Genomic DNA, 6,427 nt, shown 5'->3' with positions numbered 1-6,427 from the left:
TGTAACTAATTGCAAAGCCTCCTCTTAAACCCCTGTATTTTTACTTAATTTTACTAATTTTAGTAACTGATTTTATTACATTCAGGACATTCACTCAGATGCAAGAGGAAAAATTCGTATTAGCATTTTCCCTAATAACATTCTCATTTGTGAACTGATTAAAAGAAATAAAGCAAAACTTCAAGAAATAAAACCTCAAACAAACCAGATTAAAATTATCATATCAATCAGGCCCCAAATATGTTATTTCTTGGTTTCAGGAAAACTTATTAATAAAACTTTAAAAAAAGACCCAACAGTTATCCTACTTATTACAGCACTTGACTAAGGGTACGAAAAAACCCATTTCTTGAAGTTTCAGAACCCAACAAAAGTAAATAACACCAGCACAGCACTATCAATGTCATTAATTGATGTTCTAGTGGGAATAACAACTGCCCTGTGTAACAACTATATACAGATCAAGAAATACCTCTGTACCTCGTTTCTTTTCTTTTGATTTTGGTTAGATTTTTCCATCACTCCAGCCTCAGTTTAATGTTATGTTTAATGTTTATGCTTACAGAAGTTTAAGTAACCAAAATGGCTGTTTCCAGAATATGTAATGCTTATAAGATGATCGTGCTTTTAATGATGTGATATCTATCCAAGGAATTCAGAGGAACTGTTACCTTTCACTCTTTGGTCTTACGGTCAATTGATGCCTCATTGTTTCCATACCCACATCAGTGCAGATGCTGGAGTTAATAGTGTCTTTTTAAAGAGAACTTATCGTTTTTAATTAGACAACAGATGACTCAGCATATCAGGCCAGGGCTTTTATCAGGTGATAAAAAGGGACATTCAGGAGCCACAGATATGGCAGCCAGCATCACAAAATGCTTTACTTCTGGTTCTGTTTAAAAAACACACAGTTGTTGTGATTACTATAAAAAATAGAGTGGTATTTGTAGGTTGCAATGTTGCTTTTATCTTCAGCATTGCCTTTTCTACCAGTTCCATGCAACATATTTGCATATGTATCTTCTTTGAAATGGTTAGACTAACCTATCCTCTTGCATTTAGTTTATGCTTTTTAACACCTGTTTGAGATGTTTCTTTTTCTTTTTTTTTTTTCCCTTTTGTGGTTGAGTAGTCTTCACTTCTGTACAATGCTGAAAAAAAGTTTTACAGGAAAAAAACCCCTGAACAAAGACATATACCTCCTCACGATTTTTTAGATGTTGCCTACTTGTTGTAGATAATATGCTCCAAAACACTAAACAGAGCATACTGTTGACTGTTTATGGTATCACATAGATGTTAATATCATACTTCTGTTAGTCTGCTGATTGCAATTCTAAGCTCCTCCTGCATACCCATCATCCAGGCTGGAAATAATTTTGTGAAGAGCAGTGTAACTATACCAAATTTTGTAACTAAGGCTGCCATCTTAAAAATCTATCACAGAGCCTTTTAAACTAGAGCTGGGAGCTGAGGACAGGGAGCCATTTTGATGCTTCTGGCTGGAAACAGTGCCCTCACACACGTGCACTCAGTGGATAGACAAGGTTTCCCAAATCCCTCCCTTCACTCAGCCCCATCTGCTGTGATGGCAGGGTGCCCGCTCGCCTGAGGCAGTGCCAGTTTTACAGGGTGCCAAACAAAATGAGTTTAGATGGGCAGTTTGTGAGCAGTAGCTCTTCTATAGAAAGTCCCTCCTCTGTGAGATTATTAGCACGCAGGTGCCAAATGCCACTTTATACTTGATCACATCTGCTGGTACTTACATGCCAAGAGCAGAGCACCTAAATGGAGACTGTAACAAAGACAGGAATCTACAGTGATGCTTGCCAAAAGACTTCCTATGTGCAAACATAAAGCTGTGAGAACAACATAAGGTATCAAACTCCATGTTAAACTAGGCCACAACCTCAGAAGAGCCTGTTAAGGCTAATTCACAACTGATGATGACATCAGGAAAGAGAAAATCCACAAAGGAGAAGTCAAAAGCACAGTTTTGCACCTACCTGAAGGACTATAAAGCATCCTCCAACTCTGTTACTCCCATGTGTTTTCTGATATATTTGCAGTAGAAAAAATAAAGATGTTCTGTTAAAACCAATAAAAACACAAAAGTGCATAGAAAAAAATCAACTAAAGCCACCCTAGAAATTCCTTAGCCCACCTTCCATCAGCCTGTATAGATATGTATGCTTTATTAATCCTCTTAATGTGCCAACATGTTAAATATTTGGCTTCTCCAGGTCTCAAAAGCAGAAAAACATCACTTTCTTTTACTTATGAGACAGATTGCAAACGTTTAGACCATAAACCATAAGTATTTACTGATTTTTTTTCTTTTTCCCCTGCAGCTTCCTCGTTTTCTCACCTCACTTACTGATAAGCTTCTGACATTCTTCCCCACCCTCCCTTGATGACTATAGATCATAATGGATTATAATTAAACCTTTATTTCATTTATTGTTTGTACATCAAGAAAATGTTTCTGTTGCATTAGGAATCATATGCACACACACAGACTGAGAAACAGGCTCTTCCATAAAGGGCAAACATTCTCATCTAGCCCAGGCTCCGAAAGGTGTCCCAGGTGTTGCCCATCAGCTCATTATTCCCTCCTCTTGAGAGGGGAAAAAAGACTAAAACAGTAAAAGATTTCGCCTCTAATTTGCCATTTAATTAAAAGCTTGCAAGTCCAGGAAATTCTTCTCATGTTTGCATTAAGAACAATACACAAACATTTAATTATTATACTCCAGAACACCTAATCTCCTTTGGATACTTTGATTACAATAATCAATAAACTACTCCCAGTTCTTAGTCCCTCCCTCTCCCCTTTTTTTTCCTCTGTCTCTGTTCTATGACTCAGACCATGAGAATGGCCATGCTGAGTCATGGCACAGCTCACCCAGTCCCTGTCTACTCCAGTAGATGCCCAAGGGGGCTGTTTGAGTAAACGCAGATCAAGATGTTTCCTGCAGTGCCCCATTAGTAATTGGTGATTACATATATAAATCTTTCAGAGAGCTTAAATACTTATGCTTTTGACAGAAATTTTTGGTTTTTATTCAAATAGAGGAAGTATATTATTTTGTTAACACTTTATATTTCAAGAAGCAGCTGCCATGATAAAATTTCTTATTTTATGCTAGCTATCTGTAATACATTTACAACATTTACATCTTGTCTGAAAGACACATTACTCTACTTACAGTTTAGGTAGCAAGAACACACAGAGGCAGATAGAGCACATTATTCACTATTTTCTCACCTGTTATGAAATTTGCATCTCATGGAAAAAGAATCCTTCTCATGATGTTACTGCCAGAACACAGCAGGAGCTCCTCAAGCCGAACTTGAGAGCCTAGCAGGGGTGAATGTGGGTCCCAGGTGAGACTAGTTAGGAACAGACAGATGTGTCAGTGCCTCTCCTGGTCTTTTGACTACGCTTTCTGCTCTGCTGATATCAAATGCTGATATAATTTGTTCTGGGGAAATGTTTCTGTCATTTGCTGAGACTCCTGTAGCTTCACTGTCCTTTTCAGGAAATTGTCCTCAATGTTTTCCTGTGCTGATCCTGCGAATCCTTAAATATGTACACAATTTTTGCATATCCAAGTCATTCCTCTGATTCCCCGTATAGTTGTCTTTCTTTTTCACTCTGTAATTAGGTAATTTTTGCCCCCCAACCTCAGATACACCCATTCTGTCTCCAAAACAGCTTTACTCAGGCTCAGTTTTAAAACCCTTTTCCACAATCACATCTCATCCAAGTCAAGTGCTATTGAACTCAATGACAACATTAAAAAATATCTTTCTGGTTTTACCAGAAATTGAATAAAGCATACGTTCTTGGAACTGCTGAAACTCCTATTGCAACTAGCAAATGCATTGGTTCCTGGCATCCCAGCTGTAGTTAAGGAATGCTTAAATATAATTTACTTTTAAGCAAGTGTTGCAGTCCTATTGCTCTCAGAAAGACTTTAGCACATACTTAAATTTAAGGATAAGATTAAATATTTTCCCAAGTCAGTAACATATATTGCAACTGCTTTTAATTACAATAATTTGTAAATATGTCTTTTACACTGTACTATATATCACATATCTTGGATTGCCAACAGCTACTAATATTTTTCCACTTTCAGTATGCTGCTTATTTCATCAACCCAGGCTGTGCTGCTGCTGTTTTTATTCTCCAGAACAGCATGACTTTATGATTCTGTTCATTTCACACCTGGCAACACAGAAAATGCAGAGCTAATAGAGAGGAAATCCTTTAGCAATCAGTAAAGGACTAGAACTGCAGTGATGTGTGTTATTTTCTCAAGCAGCAATAAAACTCACATGAATTTTCAAGGGAGCTACAAGTCATTGTTTGCTACAGTGACATACCAGCATATGTTTGTGTTATCATTTAATAATATGGAAGATAGCACTCATCATAGCCATCATAGAGCAAAATCCCAGGAAGGCAGGTGCTGCAATACGAAGTAATTCCATGTGAAATACATGTAACGCATGCTGTTGATGTTAAAAATAGGTTTTACACAGACATATAGAAACACAAACATACATAGGCATACAAACACATGCTCTTCTGTGACTTAGGACAGTAAAAAAGTGCAGAGTATGCTTTTACCTAGAACAGGAATGAAAGTTTGAACTCTGAAAAATAACTGAAGTAATGATTTTGTAGAATGTTCTCTTTGGGATGTTTACTTGGTCACAATCTTCTACCTTAGTATTATCCAGTTATGACACATTTCTTCCTGAGAGTGGAAAAATAATCAGTATGCTTTCCAGTAAGTAATAATAGTAAAGAGACTATTCAAAATCCTACATCTGAACTAGCATGAAGCTTTCAATGTCTTCATCTAAACAGTGATTCACATTGTCATTTTTATTCGTCAACTATAAAAAAAATCTACAGTACGGACCACTTCTTGTTATCATGAATCCTCATCTGTGGATGGCAGAGGAAATAAGGAACCAGAGCATGAGCCACGCTTGAGTTCCTCAGTTGAATTTCTTCAAGATATTCAGAAGGAAATACCAGTAAATACATTCGAAACGTGCAGTGGGACAGAGGTCAGGTCTGGATTAATTCATAAGTTATTATCTGAAAACTGAAGACATGCAAGGAAGAAAAAATTCCCCAAGACAGAGGACATGAGGTAAGCGCATCACCACGATAGGGACTGTGGTGATCCAGATCTCATAAAAGACAAGGCAAAGGCAACCAAGACTTGAAAACTCTCCTTCAGTATTATTCTATGCACTCCTGACCTTATTTCAAAATAATTTTCTGAACCTTTTTTCCAAATAAATTCCTCTGCACATCGCACCATAAAAATATACTTCTAAAAATCTCTGGTGATTTTATACAGTTTATAGAAAATTATGTCATTTTACCAATGCAAGTCAACTTTCTTTCCCAATTTTTCATTTAATACTTTAATAAATTTTGAGACTGTAATGAAATAGGAGCTCTTACAATAAAATCTATGCTGAGAAATAGCTTCACAGTACATAAAACGTCACAGTAAAATAATATACAAAGAAGGGATTCAAATGCAGATTAATTATTTAATAAAGCATAGCTGATTAATAAACATTAAATAAAATTAAACATTAAACTAATTATGTTCCCAGGGATGTTTAATACATATTTATTAAGTTTTAATAAATAATTTGTGTTTAAAATTAATATCGACAAATAAATTCCCCAAAGCACCAAAATGGTCACACAAAAGGCATATGCAAGAATGTAAAACTTTTGGAAGAAAACCTTGCTATTTTAGTGGTATTTTGTAAGTAATCATTATCTCACTCCTTTGAGAAAGAGTCTTGCTTTAAAAACACTTTCCAAAAATGTCATGTGTAAAGAAAAAAGCATATACTCTAATGACTATATGCCTTATTTTTTTCAGGGAAGAGGAGGTCTGAGGGGCCTTATGGAAGGCAGGAAACAAATGTCATCTTTCTTTTTGTATAATTGTATACCCATGTGCTTTATCTAATCAAAATGAATACTTCAATTTGCTACGTATTTAGCTGGAGGAACAGAAGGCATATGGAAAAAAAAGCCCCAGGGGCAAATGATCTCACTCACCTGGAAAACAATGCGTGTGTTAATAGAGTAATTTGTTAATTAAATAATCTAAGATGTCCACCAAAGCCATTTATTTCTGAATTACCACTTCCTAGAGTTAAAAAAGATCCCAGGTAAAATGTAATTACAAACTATTTTTCCTCTATCTCAGTTGTTCCCGAGTGCAATCAATTTGACAAGTATCCCAAGAGTTACCTCAGCAGCAGATGGTCTCGAGCCCAATCAGCACAGCGTACCAAAAACAAAAAAGATAAAACAATTTCACGCCTGTCGCTAGAGCTCTGAGATACAGTGTTGTATTGAATTATCTTC

This window comes from Colius striatus, chromosome 9 (assembly GCF_028858725.1).
Source record: "Colius striatus isolate bColStr4 chromosome 9, bColStr4.1.hap1, whole genome shotgun sequence".
In the NCBI taxonomy this organism is placed as follows: Eukaryota; Metazoa; Chordata; class Aves; order Coliiformes; family Coliidae; genus Colius; species Colius striatus.
The sequence above is the reverse complement of the archived record's forward strand: the minus strand, read 5'-3'. Positions refer to the sequence as shown.